Source organism: Haliotis rubra, unplaced genomic scaffold, assembly GCF_003918875.1.
Source record: "Haliotis rubra isolate DU_JTF1 unplaced genomic scaffold, ASM391887v1 Scf176, whole genome shotgun sequence".
In the NCBI taxonomy this organism is placed as follows: domain Eukaryota; kingdom Metazoa; phylum Mollusca; class Gastropoda; order Lepetellida; family Haliotidae; genus Haliotis; species Haliotis rubra.
Window position 1 is genome coordinate 618,487 of NW_025765736.1, and position 19,835 is coordinate 638,321.

The 19,835-nt window shown below is 40.9% G+C and overlaps 1 protein-coding gene across 1 annotated transcript in view; it reads left to right on the top strand.

The window, feature by feature from the left end:
• The first annotated feature begins 5,156 nt into the window (after positions 1–5,156).
• LOC124273062 overlaps positions 5,157–19,835 on the top strand; it is a 36,666-nt gene continuing 21,987 nt past the window's right edge. The window contains exon 1 of the mRNA XM_046708274.1: positions 5,157–5,254. The gene's annotated coding sequence lies outside the window, so the exon portion shown is untranslated. The remainder of the gene's footprint in view (positions 5,255–19,835) is intronic.

Here is a 19,835-nt window from a genome sequence, read left to right on the forward strand (position 1 = left end):
GTAATACGCCATGTCGGTGTGACATTACATGACTGTGCAATACGCCATGTCGGTGTGACATTACATGCCTGTGTAATACGCCATGTCTGTGTGATATTACATGTCTGTGTAATACGCCTTGTCTGTGTGATATCGTGTCTGTGTAATACGTCGTGTTTGTGTGATACGCCGTGTCTGTGTGATATCGTGTCTGTGTAAACATTGACTCATTGACTACTGTAACATTGACGATACACCATGTCTGTGTGATACACCATGTCTGTGTGATACACCGTGTCTGTGTGATATGCCGTGTCTGTGTGATACGCTGTGTCTGTGTGATACACCATGTCTGTGTGATATCGTGTCTGTGTAATACGTCGTGTTTGTGTGATACCTCGTGTCTGTGTAATACGTCGTGTCTGTGTGATACCTCGTGTCTGTGTAATACGTCGTGTCTGTGTAATACGTCGTGTCTTTGTGACATGGCGTGTCTATGTAATACGTCGTGTCTGTGTGATACCTCGTGTCTGTGTAATACACGTGTCTGTGTAATACGTCGTGTCTGTGTAATACGTCGTGTCTGTGTGATACCTCGTGTCTGTGTGATACCTCGTGTCTGTGTAATACGTCGTGTCTGTGTAATACGTCGTGTCTTTGTGACATGGCGTGTCTGTGTGATACCTCGTGTCTGTGTGATACCTCGTGTCTGTGTAATACGTCGTGTCTGTGTAATACGTCGTGTCTGTGTAATACGTCGTGTCTTTGTGACATGGCGTGTCTGTGTAATACGTCGTGTCTGTGTGATACCTCGCGTCTGTGTGATACCTCGTGTCTGTGTAATACACGTGTCTGTGTAATACGTCGTGTCTGTGTAATACGTCGTGTCTGTGTGATACCTCGTGTCTGTGTGATATCTCGTATCTGTGTGATACCTCGTGTCTGTGTAATACGTCGTGTTTGTGTAATACGTCGTGTCTGTGTAATACGTCGTGTCTGTGTAATACGTCGTGTCTGTGTGATACCTCGTGTCTGTGTAATACGTCGTGTCTGTGTAATACGTCGTGTCTGTGTAATACGTCGTGTCTGTGTAATACGTCGTGTCTGTGTGATACCTCGTGTCTGTGTGATATCTCGTATCTGTGTGATACCTCGTGTCTGTGTGATACCTCGTGTCTGTGTGATACCCCGTGTCTGTGTAATACGTCGTGTCTGTGTGATACCTCGTGTCTGTGTAATACGTCGTGTCTGTGTAATACGTCGTGTCTTGTGACATGGCGTGTCTGTGTAATACGTCGTGTCTGTGTAATAAGTCGTGTTTGTGTGATACCTCGTGTCTGTGTGATACCTCGTGTCTGTGTAATACGTCGTGTCTGTGTTATACCTCGTGTCTTTGTGACATGGCGTGTCTGTGTGATAGATCGTGTCTGTGTAATACGTCGTGTCTGTGTAATACGTCGTGTCTGTGTGATACCTCGTGTCTGTGTGATACCTCGTGTCTGTGTAATACGTCGTGTCTGTGTAATAAGTCGTGTTTGTGTGATACCTCGTGTCTGTGAGATACCTCGTGTCTGTGTAATACGTCGTGTCTGTGTAATACGTCGTGTCTGTGTAATACGCCGTGTTTGTGTAATACATCGTGTCTGTGTAATGCGTCGTGTCTTTGTGACATGGCGTGTCTGTGTACTAAGATATGTCTGTTTGCTAACGACTTGTAACACAAACTGTCAATGACATCTTGCTACGGAGGAAAGGAGCTGTCTTTAGAAGCGTCCCGAGTGTCAAAAATCCACTGTTTTCGTCCGAGAAAGAGTTACTCACTTCGCGAAACCCTTTGCAAGATAGATATTCTTTATTTCCTCCAACTGAATGAAGATTACAATGTGTGGTAATAATATATTTTACATCAAATGATTAAGATAGATTATTGATAGAGTCACAAATGTTCATATACATACAAGTGTTTTAGCAAGTATCGCCATTTCCTTATAAAATGGCTTACATTAATTATTACTTTTGCCCATACATCTCTTTCTAGTTCCATTATGCACGCAATTGGACATCCACCAAGTAAAAATGCAAGAATAACATCATCATCTTGATCCCAGATCTTAACAAAAGTTTCTACATCCAGAATATCACATATGGAGTTAAAAAGTTCATTTCTGTCATTCATATTTATCGTACATGACATAAACACATGCTTTACAATATCATTGGCGACAGTTTTACATAAACATTCTCTTGAAACAATTTCAGCTGATCCACAGTATACAAGTCTTGCAATATCAGTTAACTGGTCGTTCTTCTCTGCAGCTAGCATCCAGAGATAGTGTTCATTACTGGATCTTATATTGATATATCTTGACAGACTAAGTCTTGAATTAAGATGGACATAAAATAGATTTTCTCTATGAGATTTAGTAGCATCATTTACGGCATTGGACCAGCATTTCTTACTGATGAATTGACCATTATTGACATAGTTAGCTAGTATATCGTTTAGGTTATACTTATGTACAAGTTGCAGCATATTGTATATCGGGGATTTTCTACTATATACATTGCATGTAGACCCATCTGTACACATAAATTGACCAAGGCGAACTAGAAACATTACTTTAAAAACACAGTTATACTTTGCATTACATAACTTTCCTAATAGGTAGAGGGCTCTTTTATCTATGTAATACTGTAGTGGCATGATACCGATACAATCCAATACAACAATACTGGGAGTGCGCTTGTGTAGTCCCTGAACTTTTTTACAAAATTGTCGTTGTACAACTTCAAGTAGTGTCATCAGCAAGAAATATCCCAGGGCATTTACCCCATGGCAAAATTAAGCCAGAATCTGAATTCCCAAGTTCATATAGGAGGTCATTAATAAATAATGTGAATAGCCACAACTCCCATACTGTAACATAGACTCACGAGTCCCATACTGTAACATTGACTCTTGACTCCCGGCTCACGTACTGTAACATTGACTCCGGACTCCCGTACTGTAACATTGACTCACGACTCCCGTACTGTAACATTGACTCATGACACCCGTACTGTAGCATAGACTCACGACTACCGTACTGTAACATAGACTCACGACTCCCGTACTGTAACATTGACTCACGACTCCCGTACTGTAACATTGACTCACGACTCCCGTACTGTAACATAGACTCATGACTCCCGTACTGTAACATAGACTCACGACTCCCGTACTGTAACATTGACTCACTACTCCCGTACTGTAACATTGACTCATGACTCCCGTACTGTAACATAAACTCACGGCTCCCGTACTGTAACATTGACTCCCGACTCCCGTACTGTAACATAGACTCACGGCTCCCGTACTGTAACATTGACTCATGACTCCCGTACTGTAACATTGACTCCCGACTCCCGTACTGTAACATAGACCCCGACTCCCGTACTGTAACATAGACTCACGACTCCCGTACTGTAACATAGACTCACGACTCCCGTACTGTAACATTGACTCACGACTCAGGTACTGTAACATAGACTCACGGCTCCCGTACTGTAACATAGACTCACGACTCAGGTACTGTAACATAGACTCACGACTCAGGTACTGTAACATTGACTCACGACTCCCGTACTGTAACATTGACTCACTACTCCCGTACTGTAACATTGACTCATGACTCCCGTACTGTAACATAAACTCACGGCCCCCGTACTGTAACATTGACTCCCGACTCCCGTACTGTAACATAGATTCACGGCTCCCGTACTGTAACATTGACTCATGACTCCCGTACTGTAACATTGACTCCCGACTACCGTACTGTAACATAGACCCCGACTCCCGTACTGTAACATAGACTCACGACTCCCGTACTGTAACATAGACTCACGACTCAGGTACTGTAACATAGACTCACGACTCAGGTACTGTAACATAGACTCACGGCTCCCGTACTGTAACATAGACTCACGACTCAGGTACTGTAACATTGACTCACGACTCAGGTACTGTAACATAGACTCACGGCTCCCTCCCGTAACATAGACTCTGTAACATTGACTCACGACTCCCGTACTGTAACATTGACTCACGGCTCCCGTACTGTAACATTGACTCATGACTCCCGTACTGTAGCATTGACTCACGACTCAGGTACTGTAACATTGACTCACGACTCAGGTACTGTAACATTGACTCACGACTCCCGTACTGTAACATAGACTCTCGACTCCCGTACTGTAGCACTGACTCACGACTCCCGTACTGTAGCATAGACTCACGACTCAGGTACTGTAACATAGACTCACGACTCCCGTACTGTAACATAGACTCACGACTCAGGTACTGTAACATAAACTCACGACTCAGGTACTGTAACATTGATTCACGACTCAGGTACTGTAACATAGACTCACGACTCAGGTACTGTAACATTGACTCACGACTCCCGTACTGTAACATTGACTCTCGACTCCCGTACTGTAGCATAGACTCACGACTCCCGTACTGTAGCATAGACTCACGACTCCCGTACTGTAACATAGACTCACGACTCCCGTACTGTAACATTGACTCACGACTCCCGTACTGTAACATAGACTCACGGCTCCCGTACTGTAACATAGACTCACTACTCCCTTAATGTAACATAGACTCACGACTCAGGTACTGTAACATAGACTCACGACTCCCGGACTGTAACGTTGACTCTCGATAGTCCAAGAGCGCTAAGGTCACTTTGTGCAATCCACCCCCGACAGAGATATCTTACTGACACCCTTTAATTCAGGGGGCAGTGGGGTAGCCTAGTGGTTAAAGCGTTCCCTCGTCACGCCGAAGACCCGGGTTCCATTCCCCACTTGGGTCAATGTATGAAGCCCATTTCTGGTGTCCCCCCACCGTGATACTGCTGGAATGTTGCTAAAAGCGGTGTAAAACCATACTCACTCACTCACTCAACTATAATTCAGCATACCTGTATCTGCGCAGTTCGGGCAAATAACTAGCATGATTCAATCTGTTCAAACATCACTTATGCATTCTTTAATGATATGTCTCATGTCACATAAGGCACTTTTATAAGGCCTTCACTGCCAATGGTTAAAAAACTGTGAAGCAGAATATCCCTTTAAATGACGTCTTGCCCGAGCTTCCTGTCTGACGCCACATGCGAAACATAACTATAAATACTGTTGGTTGAGATAACGCTCCACCCTGTGCAGGACATATCACTTCCTGGTAGAAGCGGTCGTCAGATGTCGGACAGAGCTCACCCTGACAGTAAGTATGTCATTACATCTAACTGCACAGCTAGCTACCTTCGGTCAGTCATACTCATATAGGTAACTGATGGTACTAGAAGCAATATGTCTTATTCGCGTCTACTCTGTGTTCAGTTCATAGTTTTATCTGTGGGTTAGCGTGCAGCCATAACAGACTGTCTGCAGCAGACCGTGTATCTGCCGGGAGTTGTGTAACATAGTCTACATGTCGATCGTCAGGTTATTACACAACTACAGGTATGGGATAAAACACGGGTAACTAACATAATCCTGCTTGGGGGCACAGATTCATTTAGGACGCGCATTTGACATGCTATCAAGCTGTCATATGGGGCTGAATATCAGCGGTCTTTCAGCAAGTGTTCCATTACGAGAAAGCTTTCTTCGACAGTTTAGCAGTAATAATGGGTACTGACAAGCTCTGTTGTGTCACTCGTCGAAGGGCGTGTTCTCAATCCAGCGTTTCCAGGAAGTCAGGATTTTTAATGCGAGAGTCGTTGTCAGCTGAGTGTGATATTGACATTGCTATGTTTGGTGGATGAAAACAACGTTACATCACAAATACTAGCTATTAAATAATTTGAAGGCTCTGAAATAGGCCTCGGGGGTGGTGGTGGTGGTGTGTGTGCACACTTCATTGTTGCCTTTAATAAACTTCCAGGACAAGGTGCATGTGTGTGGGTGGGGTGGGTGGGGGTGGGGGTGTTGTGGCGGTTGCGCACCCCCTGCAACACCCCACCCCCCTCTGGATCCGCCTACAGCTAGGTCTATGTTCGTGTGTGTTCGAATATGGTTATTTATTATTTATTGGTTTCCTCATTCATATATTGCAGCGAAATGCTAGATTATGTAGGTAGTTAGGGAAGTCTAGTGGTTGTAAGTTGTATACGGTAGTTCTCGGTATTACATGGTAATTCCGTTAATAATCGAATAATGGCCAGTGGCAAACGAATGCTTGCTAGCATGATCAAATATCCAAAATGTCGGATATTTTAATCTTCACATCTAATCGTCACTGACATCAAATACTAATGTCTGTCCCGTCATCAACGCGGAAAGAGTCATAACCATGTTATCGTTTTGGATAAACTCTACTAAGTGCGCAATTCTTCGTGGCGTTTGCAATGTCGGTCACGGTCATTGCGAAAGAAAACCCCAAAGATATTGTGTTAAATGCACTATAGGTGTCGTCATTAAAGCGGACAGGGTGTACATTGTTTCTGTACATACAGTTACAGTTTCCTGTTTGTCTTTAGTTATTAAGTGTTCCGGATTCCCTCCGTGTACTGCCGACCTGTATCACGCCTTTGTAACGTCACCTATATTCTAAATATAGTCAAAATATAATTCTGAAAATATGAGATAGTGAGTTGAAATTTACTAGTGTAAGAATTATGCAATATCATAGCATATTTTTAAAACAAAGTTGTTTTTTCAAATCAAATGTGATATATGTGCTTATTTCATTTTTGCTTGACATAGGGATACTATATGTGATGACATAAAATAAAAGTATACAAATAATGTTTGTATATATTTTATCATAATGTATTTGTGATCATCGCGTGTGCTGGAATGTCAGCTGAAGACGGGGCATGCATTCACAGGCACATTTCAGAGTTTGGTCGACTGGACATTAAACAAAGCAAAAGTATTACCATTTTATTTCAAGTGAAGTATCAGTTGTCCATTTTTATAACTTTATACCAGTATTTAGATGTTATATTTCTATAGCCGCCATATAGCTGGAATATTCCTGAATGCGACGTAAAACTTACCTCACTCACTCACATATATTTCTATAATTATAGCATGTGTGTGGTAGGTCAATTTCATATCTATTCACGTCTTTTCCGCGTTTGCTTCAAAGTTGAACAAATCCTCTAAATTTGGTCATAAATGCAAAGCAAACAAAATTTATTTGACGTCTTTTTTACTTTTACATGAACCAGGCATCCAAAAATGCTGTAATTTAAAAGCTGGCTACAGTCACATGTATGCTCCCCTTTTTATGTTGTCTTCATTTGTAACTTACAAATTCAATTCATTAGTGAAAAAACACATGTGGACACCATGTACGAGCACAGGCCCCCACTGCGGGTCAGAAAATCGATAAACTAGGCCCCGGTTTAGTATCAACACCCCCTACTATACCCCACTGCGGGTCAGAAAATCGATAAACTAGGCCCCGGTTTAGTATCAACACCCCCTACTTAGAAAACCGATAAACTAGGCCCCTACTAGTAGGGGGTGTTGATACTAAACCGGGGCCTAGTTTATCGAACACATGACCCAAAACATCGCTTAAATCAATCACATGTTGTGTTCACAATGCTCCGTTTTCAGTGCGCATGTTTCTCACTCGCGGAATGTGTTTTGATGTCATTGTAATGTCTTTGTGGCCTATATATAGTATGACCAGAAATTTTTGAGAATTTTAGGAATATGTTTAATTGGATTTTTAATATAAACAACCTTGACCAGCTATCAAGTGCTTGGTTTCATTCAAGAGAGACAACTCCGTTAATCCTTTTTCATTAGTTTGTGAAGAGTTATCCCCCTTTGTTTACTTGCTTGCAGACGACATTTTCAGTGATCCTCAGTATGGATGATTTAGAGAAGAGGAAGTTGATTTTAGAGTATTATAACCTGGACATCAGATCCGCTAAAGTGATTTCAAGTAGAACAGGCATCCCTTTGTCCACTGTTTATCGTGTTTTAAAAAATATTGCAAATGGATATGGCATTGAGCACCAGGGAGGCGCAGGTAGGCCCAGAAAATTGACTGTCGGTGACAGGAGGCGGCTTGGTATTCTTGTTTCTAAAAACAAACGAAGGACTTTAGAAAACGTAAGGCTGGATATGATTGATTGAGGAACTGTGGCTGTCTGTAAGGAGACAATTAGAACTGAGCTGCATGCAATGGGTTGGCAGAAAAGTCGAGGAATTCCATCACCGATCATGAAACCTGAACAAAAGGAGCGAAGGTTGAACTGGTGTTTACAGCATAGAAATTTTAACTGGGACAATGTGATTTTCTCAGATGAAAGTTGTGTGTGGCTGTTTCCTAATACACTGAAATTCTGGACCCAACAAACTGAAAAACATTTGTATCAGCGCCCAAAGTGCAGTCCGAAATTTAACGTGTGGGGTGGCATATCTGTGTTAGGGGCAACGTCCCTCTGTGTATTTGAAGGGAATATGAACAGTGAGCGGTACAAAGATATCCTCGAGGGACATTTACTTCCATCTGCTAATGTGTTAAATGGAAAGTTTTGGATTTTCCAGCAGGACAATGACCCAAAACATCGTTCAAAGCATTCACAGGCCTGGTTTCGGACCCAACATATGACATTATTAGATTGGCCAAGCTATAGCCCTGACCTAAATCCAATAGAAAATGTTTTGGGACTTATGAAGGAAAGCGTCAATAAGAAAAATCTGACAAATATTGCTGAAATGAAAGAAGAGGTGGTCCGATACTGGGACAGCATGGACCACGACTTTCTAACTTCTTTGATCAGTAGTATGCCCCGCCGCATTGAAGCCTGCATTGCTGCCCATGGTGACTTGACAAAATACTGTCACCTGTCTTTGAATCTGGAGTTATGTTCTGCTAATATTCACATTTAATACGTGAGTAATGTGTGAAATTAAAAAAAAAATTACAATCTTAAATTCTCAATAATTTCTGGTTGTACTGTACTATCTTGTAATTAAAGAAGTTTGTACGAGTGAGTATTGTTTAACGCCTCTTTTAGCAATATTCCAGCAATATCACGGCGGGGGACACCAGAAATGGGCTTCACACACTGTGCCCATGTGGGGAATCGAACCCGGGTCTTTGGCGTGACGAGCGAACGCTTTAACCACTAGGCGACCCCACCGCCCAGAAGTTTGTATGAAAAACCTGTCCCTCTGACTTCATATCCCGAGCAATTAAAGCATGGGCAAAGCTTACTCAAGTCTGTGCATCAGTCGCTGTTCCTGTAGGGTTTGAGCCGGATGGGCAGAACACGTCATGCGCTTCTGACTAATGTGGAAATAATGGATATTGAAACGAAACGTGATATATACGACCATGTATTTCAGCACATGGGTCACTGGCAGAGTTTGCAATGGCCTCCATACGCTGTATGTGCAGTAAGGTAGCTTCTGACAGCCAAGACACTGTTGACACAGTCCACACCCGGGACGTCATTTTGACGTCGATCAGTTTACACAGATTAACGCTGATCGGTTTGTGCCATGTACGCACACGGTTTCATGTCATGTAGGCACACGGTGTCATGCCATGTACTCAAACGACGTCATGCCATGGACGTACACGATTAGTTACACGGTGTTTTGAAAAGATGTAGGGACTGTAAGACCCCTGTAAATTCCGTATTCCCTCAGGCGCAGCCCTTTCAAAACACCGTCGGCTGCGTGTCAGGAAATACGGAATTTACTAGGGTCTTACAGTCCCGTACACCCTTTCAAAACACAGTGTAACTAATATTGTCATGTACGTACACGGTGTCATGCCATGTACGTACATGTTTTCATGCTGTAGGCACTCGGTGTAATGCCATGTACGTACAAGTTGTTGTCTCATGTTGGCACTCGGGATCGTGCCATGTACTCATACGGCGTCATGTCATGTATGTACACGGTGTCGTGTCATGTACGTACACGGTGTCAAGCCATGTACTCATACGGCGTCATGCTATGTATGTGGATGATGTTATGTCATGTACGTGCACGGTGTTACGTCATGTAAGTGCACGGTGTCTTACTGTACGAATACGGTGTTATGTCATGTAAGTGCACGGGATGTTATGTCATGTAAGTGCACGGCGCTTGTCATGTACGAACACGGTGTTATGTCATGTAAGTGCATGGTGTCATGTCATGTAAGTGCACGGCGTCATGTCATGTACGAACACGGTGTTATGTCATGTAAGTGCACGGTGTGATGTCATGTACGAACACGGTGTTATGTCATGTATGCACAGACTTACTGACGAGGAACTTAGTAAAGTCGTCGTGACACTAAAATGAAGTCCAGATGCCAGCTGAGAAAATCGTATACCAGGCGAACGACATTGTAAAGGGATCTCATACTCACTTCAAGTGCAGTCATACATAGATAAGGGATCAGATGGGATCAATATCAACAAGAGACATGGGTAAACATATTATTGGACTGATCAAATATTGAGCTGGTAACAGTTCTAACGTATGATTGAACAGAGGACATATGTTCGTAGTTATGTCTCAAGTCAGGAAGGAGGCCTCATTTCCTGTTGTTTAATGGATGTCAATCCAGAGTCCGCCGTTTTCTCTGGGAACAGTTATGAAACACAATGCCAGTGTGGTTATCAACATGCCAGATGCCAACGCCGCAGAATGACCAGTCTTTGTTATCCGGACACACAGGTTTCACAGGACGTAAAAGGGAAAATAGTGGCGAAATTTATGTGAATTGATCACGCAAAACTGGTGACGACACAGTGTGATAAGTAGACATAAATGCAGTCCTGGGGGTGAATTAAGTAATGACAGTAGTACATAATCACAATATTTGCTTTCAAGAAATATTGCGTTTCGCGAACACCCGATATACGGTATTTTGTCTCTTTTCCTTCAAACACAGGCATATTGAAGGGCAAATAGAGTTGCGCAACAAAGAGAAAATGACCAGTCTTCCCATATGCGAGCGAACCTAAGCGAGGGAAGTACGTTGCCAACCTTTGCTCGCTTCGCTCGCATATGGGAAGACTGGTCATTTTCTCTTAGTTAGGTGTTATGATATGGACCACATTGCTGGTTGTTCCGGATACTGCCTCTTATCTTACCTTCATGTAAAATGCTTTAATTGGTCAATGACGCTTTAACAATATAAGTTGTTACCACCAATATAACCCATCAATATGGGTGGGTTGATGTACGCTCGATGTTTGTTTATATTCCCTGACCCCGAAGGGCGAGGGCGAGGGAACATAAACAAACATCGAGGGTACATCAACCCATGGGCCCCGAGGGACCCATGAACCACGTATTTATCTTACCGAACACCACGAAGTACCAAATGAGTTGCCATTGACAGCGGGGTACATTGAAATGTTACTCGCTTGTAAGCGGGGTAAAAATAATAGCATTTCATGTGTGATGTGAGGTAAGATAAGTTTCCGTGTCACCCCTCCCAGGAGGGTGACAACTGGAAAAAATATTACCCGCTGCCACGGTAACCGCCAAACTCTCCGCCGAGCAGCTGTATCGCTTACAATCGTATGACGTCATAATATGACGCATGCAGTGCCCGGAGTTCGAAAACCGTTCGATCAGCTGTTTTTTAGTTCACTTTGTACAGATTTATTTTACCGACTTTCACTGCTAGATTTGAACTATGTTCTACATTGAGTGGTTTGCTTATCTTTATTTATTTCAGTTGATATTCAGGCCAACGGCCCATTACAACATAGAATGCATATACAATATAATAGCCTAATGCGCATGCGTAAAATATGCATATTCATACGTGTAGTAACATATTGGTACAATGATTCATATCTGTGGGGATAATATAGAAGTTCTCAAATTCATTGCATGATGTAAATACATTGATACATTTCTAATAATGCTTTCATTTTTATTTGACATTAGGTAAATAAACTGATCTATAGAAATCGTCCCGACATCGATATATTGTTTTCTAATGTGTGAAAGTGATCGGCAACCCAAAAGAAAATGGTATTCATCCTCTATATCTCCCGATTTACATAATTTACACAGTCTGTTTTCGCTCGATACCGTTCATCCTACCAATTTCTATTTCTAGTGGGAGTGTACCGCAACGAAAGTTTGCCAAAATACTCCTGAATTTATTTATTTGTATTGAATTGATATACTCTTCAGTTTCAAATTTATACTTAAACAATTTGTATCTATGTAGTTTAGATGTACTATTTATTGAATTAAACCACTCTGATATGAATACATCTTTCATTCTTTGTTTGAATTCCTGGATAAATAAGTTTATGTTTTGCACCCCTTGATTTACCCATACATACATAAATCCATTAGAGCATAAAATGTTTCTTAACTTGGTAACCCAGTTTACTTTTCCGTTAGTATCATAAAGAAGTGACATTCTGTAACATTTTTTGGCATATCTATGGTCAGGCATCCTGTTTATTTTAAGCCAGTATTTAATGACTCTTACTAAAGTGTTAACAAATAGAGGGAAGCGGCCACATTCACCAAGGACAGCATAATTTGGTGTCTTAACTGCCAGTTGTAAATATCTCTTACAAGCTGTTAACTGAATTCTTTCTGGTTCATCGTATTGTTTATATCCCCAAATTTCACATCCGTATGTTAGGATTGGTAATATTTTGGTATAAAAAATACCGAAGAATATCTTGCTATTTATAGTGCAGTTCATATTCAATGTCTGTAGAACACTATTTAAAGCTTGCTTCCCTTCCTGGGCTCTTCTACTAATAGCATATTTCCATGATAACTGAGGAGTGAAATATATACCAAGGTATTTATAATTATTCACAACTTTTAACTCGACTCCTTCAAAGTTCCATTTCTCATTTGTACCTAACACACCTCCCTTTCTGAATACCATTATATTTGATTTTGCCATATTAACTTTCAATCCAAATTCGATCGAAAATGAAGAAAGAATGTTTAACTGTTTTTGGAGGTCCTTACCCACATAAGAAAACAGCACAATGTCGTCAGCAAAAAGAAGTAAATATATATGTACAAGATCAGGCATAAGTTGTATCCCATAGCAGTCTGAACATTCAATACTAGTTGCTAATTCGTTTATGTATATTGAAAATATCAAAGGGCTCATAATGCATCCCTGTTTTAAACCGACATGACATTTGAAGAATTCTGAATACGTGCTGTTATTTCTTACACAAGCAGAGACATCATTATACAGATTATGTATTATTTGAAATAACTTGCCTTTTATTCCGATGCGATTGAATAATTTCCACAGATTTGGTCTCCTTACCGTATCAAAAGCCTTCTTAAAGTCTATGAACGCTGCATATAATTTCCCTCTTTTCTTCGTTATTTGTTTCTCTATCAATGCAATCAAAATAAATATGTTGTCAATAGTAGAATACTCACGTCTAAATCCACCTTGTGATTCAACAATTTTATCAAATATCTCTGTCCACATTCTTAGTCGGTTACATATGATTGAAGTAAATATTTTACTAAATATGCTTAAAAGTGATATCCCTCGATAGTTGTTTCGGATCATTTGACGGTCAACTCTTATGTAATGGAATAATAATGGACTTTGACCATTCATATGGTATGCATCCCGTGTCAAAAATCTTGTTGAATAGCTTACGGAGAGTTGGGGTTAAGACACCAGCACCATGTATGAAAAATTCAGCAATTAATTTATCATGACCAGCTGACTTATTCCTCTTCAAACCATTGATAGCCTTAGTTATTTCTGCCTCAGTTATTTCATTGTTTAAAATCATATTCGAAACTTCATCAATATCATTATAATCACTACTATCGTCCGTCTCCAGTGGAGTGGAAGTATTCTCGATTCCATCATTGAACAATTTACAAAAGTGTTCCTTCCATGTATATATGGATATGTTATTTTTATGTGGTAGTTTTTCGACTGTTTAATATGTCCTTTACTGTTTTCCAGAAACGATTTGGCTCATTAAGATTTTCCATCAAGTTATCCATGGATGCTGTGTCCCTCTGGATTTGCTTTTGTTGGCAAATGGATCTAAAATTTATTTTACTATCTAAATACCTGCTTAAATCATCATCATCATGCGTTCTCCTAAATTTCTTAAGATTAGCATATTTTTGTCTCTTGGCTTTATGGCAATCGTTATCGAACCAAACAGGTTGTTTAACCACTCTCTGTTGTATCCGCCGTTTCATTAACTGAACAGAATTCAGAATTAAATCATTCAATGAACTAACGGCTTGGTTAATATTCACATCTCTAATATTTTCTAGAATATCTCCTCCATAGATTTCAACATTTTCACTTAATGATTTTATAAAAATATCTTTAGCTGATACACACCATCTATATTTATATAACTCCGGGGCTACACATGGATCACCAACCTCACTGGCATATCCCTCTGATGCTAATGTTAAAGACAGAGGGAGGTGGTCAGATTCTGTTCGTTCATCGATAGTAAAATCTGCAATGCTTTCAAACATATTTGGGGAAACAATAAAATAATCAATAACACTTTTTCCAATATGCGATATAAACGTATACCCCCCAGGTGTCTTCTCACTTCCAGCTCTACCATTTACAACATGTAAGTCATTGCTAATGCACAATTTCACAAGATAACGCCCATAGTTATTCAGTGTGTCGTCAACGGTCACTCTTGGTATATCAAATAGTTTTCCATAATAGCTGGGTATATGCTTGTCATCATCTGAGTCATCAAAAACTATATAATCGTTTTCATTTCCCAAACGGGCATTAAAATCCCCGCATAATATTATTTCACATGTTTGATATCGATTGCTGAGTTCAAACACTTCTTGATCTAGTTCCTCATACCCTCCATACCGACCTCCTGGTACATTAAATGCAGGTGATGATTGAGGCTGGTATGTAAATTCCACCTAAGATAACATCACAATTCATAGGAAATACTTCCTTTGAAATTTTAAAGAACATAAAGTTATCATATTTACAGTTGAGTAATATTACATGTTTGAGGATAGTGTTTTTGATTAACAAACAGATGCCACCCATATACCTACCTGAACGTGCCATTTTTACACCAACTTTATCAAAATGTGTATATTCAGTTAATCCAATATCAAAGTCGCCGTTACCAATCCATGTTTCTAAAAGAAATATAACATCAAATGTACACAAGTAGGATTTGAAGTCCGGAAAAATAAGTTTAGACATAAGTCCAGAAACATTCCAAGTTCCTATTTTAATGTTGGAAGTACACACATTAGAACAAGACTGGCCGTGGCCTCCCCGCTATTTTCTTATCAGTGATGTTTGCCTGAGAGTTTTCCGCCTGCCCCGTGTCGCGTCAAGCGACCCAGCGACAGCATTGTGTGCACTGCCCTGTGGCGTATCCACGTTAGAGTTATCTGTCCCTTGTGAGGCGTCCCTAGCGACCGATCTCATCTCGTCATCAACAGACTTTTGACTCACAGCTTGCAAATCATGGAACGAGTCATTTACAAGTACACAACACCTGTCAGTAGCAGGTATGGGATCCACAAGATGAAATGACATACTGAAACCTACAATAAGCTTAGATCTTTAAACCAAATGTGACCCCACATGATAGTTTTCTGTTGAATCCATGATTTGATCCTTAGCAAAGTGTGAATAGCATATGTTTTATGTGTTTCGCCTAAATGGTGGCGAAATTACAACCAGAACTAATAGTTCTATACGTAAATGTAATCGGAACATGATTATTAGTCACACACAAAGTTCTCCACATAAATGATTAATCTACATACAAAGTTCTCGACATAAATGATTAATCTACATACAAAGTTTTTGACATACATCATTAATCTACATACAAATTTCTCCGCATGAATGATCAATCTACATACAAAGTTCTCCACATAAATGATTCCTATGTATACAAAATTCTTGAAATATATGATTGATATGCATGCAAAGTTCTCGACATGAATGATTAATCTACGTACAAAATTATCCACATAAACTATTGATATGCATTCAAGGTTAGAGCGTCCGCCCGGAGAGCGGAAGGTCGCGGGTTCGATCCCCGGCCGCGTCATACCAACAGACGTTAAAATATGGCGCTCTGCATTAATGGGCACAACAAGGACTGGTCGGCTGTGAGTCAGTATAATGTGTCTGAGTGGGGTATTCGTGCTTCACTGCGGCATGATATCTCAGTGAGCTAGCACTATAAAACCAGCGTAAGTCTTGGCTAGTACAAGAAGCCGCACATACATATACACACGCATGCACATCGTCATATGAGCGAAATATTCTCAAGCACGACGTTAAACCCAATTTCACCTCACCTCACCACATAAATGATTGATATGCATACAAGGTTCTCCACATGAATGATTGATATGCATACAAGGTTCTCCACATGAGTGGTTGATATGCATACAAGGTTCTCCACATGAGTGGTTGATATGCATACAAGGTTCTCCACATGAATGATTGATATGCATACAAGGTTCTCCACATGAATGATTGATATGCATACAAGGTTCTCCACATGAGTGGTTGATATGCATACAAGGTTCTCCACATGAATGATTGATATGCATACAAGGTTCTCCACATGAGTGGTTGATATGCATACAAGGTTCTCCACATGAGTGGTTGATATGCATACAAGGTTCTCCACATGAGTGGTTGATATGCATACAAGGTTCTCCACATGAGTGGTTGATATGCATACAAGGTTCTCCACATGAGTGGTTGATATGCATACAAGGTTCTCCACATGAATGATAGGTTCTCCACATGAGTGGTTGATATGCATACAAGGTTCTCCACATGAGTGGTTGATATGCATACAAGGTTCTCCACATGAGTGGTTGATATGCATACAAGGTTCTCCACATGAGTGGTTGATATGCATACAAGGTTCTCCACATGAGTGGTTGATATGCATACAAGGTTCTCCACATGAGTGGTTGATATGCATACAAGGTTCTCCACATGAGTGGTTGATATGCATACAAGGTTCTCCACATGAGTGGTTGATATGCATACAAGGTTCTCCACATGATTGATATGCATACAAGGTTCTCCACATGAGTGGTTGATATGCATACAAGGTTCTCCACATGAGTGGTTGATATGCATACAAGGTTCTCCACATGAGTGGTTGATATGCATACAAGGTTCTCCACATGAGTGGTTGATATGCATACAAGGTTCTCCACATGAGTGGTTGATATGCATACAAGGTTCTCCACATGAGTGGTTGATATGCATACAAGGTTCTCCACATGAGTGGTTGATATGCATACAAGGTTCTCCACATGAGTGGTTGATATGCATACAAGGTTCTCTCCACATGAATGGTTGATATGCATACAAGGTTCTCCACATGAGTGGTTGATATGCATACAAGGTTCTCCACATGAGTGATTGATATGCATACAAGGTTCTCCACATGAGTGGTTGATATGCATACAAGGTTCTCCACATGAGTGGTTGATATGCATACAAGGTTCTCCACATGAGTGGTTGATATGCATACAAGGTTCTCCACACATGAGTGGTTGATATGCATACAAGGTTCTCCACATGAGTGGTTGATATGCATACAAGGTTCTCCACATGAGTGGTGAGTGATATGCATACAAGGTTCTCCACATGATATGTGGTTGATATGCATACAAGGTTCTCCACATGAGTGGTTGATATGCATACAAGGTTCTCCACATGAGTGGTTGATATGCATACAAGGTTCTCCACATGAGTGGTTGATATGCATACAAGGTTCTCCACATGAGTGGTTGATATGCATACAAGGTTCTCCACATGAGTGGTTGATATGCATACAAGGTTCTCCACATGAGTGGTTGATATGCATACAAGGTTCTCCACATGAGTGGTTGATATGCATACAAGGTTCTCCACATGAGTGGTTGATATGCATACAAGGTTCTCCACATGAGTGGTTGATATGAGTGGTTGATATGCATACAAGGTTCTCCACATGAGTGGTTGATATGCATACAAGGTTCTCCACATGAGTGGTTGATATGCATACAAGGTTCTCCACATGAGTGGTTGATATGCATACAAGGTTCTCCACATGAGTGGTTGATATGCATACAAGGTTCTCCACATGAGTGGTTGATATGCATACAAGGTTCTCCACATGAGTGGTTGATATGCATACAAGGTTCTCCACATGAGTGGTTGATATGCATACAAGGTTCTCCACATGAGTGGTTGATATGCATACAAGGTTCTCCACATGAGTGGTTGATATGCATACAAGGTTCTCCACATGAGTGGTTGATATGCATACAAGGTTCTCCACATGAGTGGTTGATATGCATCCAAAGGTTCTCCACATGAGTGGTTGATATGCATACAAGGTTCTCCACATGAGTGGTTGATATGCATACAAGGTTCTCCACATGAGTGGTTGATATGCATACAAGGTTCTCCACATGAGTGGTTGATATGCATACAAGGTTCTCCACATGAGTGGTTGATATGCATACAAGGTTCTCCACATGAGTGGTTGATATGCATACAAGGTTCTCCACATGAGTGGTTGATATGCATACTCCAAGGTTGATATCCACATGAGTGGTTGATATGCATACAAGGTTCTCCACATGAGTGGTTGATATGCATACAAGGTTCTCCACATGAGATATGCATGGGTTGATATGCATACATGGGTCTCCACATGAGTGGTTGATATGCATACAAGGTTCTCCACATGAGTGGTTGATATGCATACAAGGTTCTCCACATGAGTGGTTGATATGCATACAAGGTTCTCCACATGAGTGGTTGATATGCATACAAGGTTCTCCACATGAGTGGTTGATATGCATACAAGGTTCTCCACATGAGTGGTTGATATGCATACAAGGTTCTCCACATGAGTTTGATATGCATACAAGGTTCTCCACATGAGTGGTTGATATGCATACAAGGTTCTCCACATGAGTGGTTGATATGCATACAAGGTTCTCCACATGAGTGGTTGATATGCATTCTCCACAAGGTTCTCCACATGAGTGGTTGATATGCATACAAGGTTCTCCACATGAGTGGTTGATATGCATACAAGGTTCTCCACATGAGTGGTTGATATGCATACAAGGTTCTCCACATGAGTGGTTGATATGCATACAAGGTTCTCCACATGAGTGGTTGATATGCATACAAGGTTCTCCACATGAGTGGTTGATATGCATACAAGGTTCTCCACATGAGTGGTTGATATGCATACAAGGTTCTCCACATGAGTGGTTGATATGCATACAAGGTTCTCCACATGAGTGGTTGATATGCATACAAGGTTCTCCACATGAGTGATTGATATGCATACAAGGTTCTCCACATGAATGGTTGATATGCATACAAGGTTCTCCACATGAGTGGTTGATATGCATACAAGGTTCTCCACATGAGTGGTTGATATGCATACAAGGTTCTCCACATGAATGATTGATATGCATACAAGGTTCTCCACATGAATGATTGATATGCATACAAGGTTCTCCACATGAGTGGTTGATATGCATACAAGGTTCTCCACATGAGTGATTGATATGCATACAAGGTTCTCCACATGAGTGGTTGATATGCATACAAGGTTCTCCACATGAGTGGTTGATATGCATACAAGGTTCTCCACATGAGTGGTTGATATGCATACAAGGTTCTCCACATGAGTGGTTGATATGCATACAAGGTTCTCCACATGAGTGGTTGATATGCATACAAGGTTCTCCACATGAGTGGTTGATATGCATACAAGGTTCTCCACATGAGTGGTTGATATGCATACAAGGTTCTCCACATGAGTGAGTGGTTGATGCATACAAGG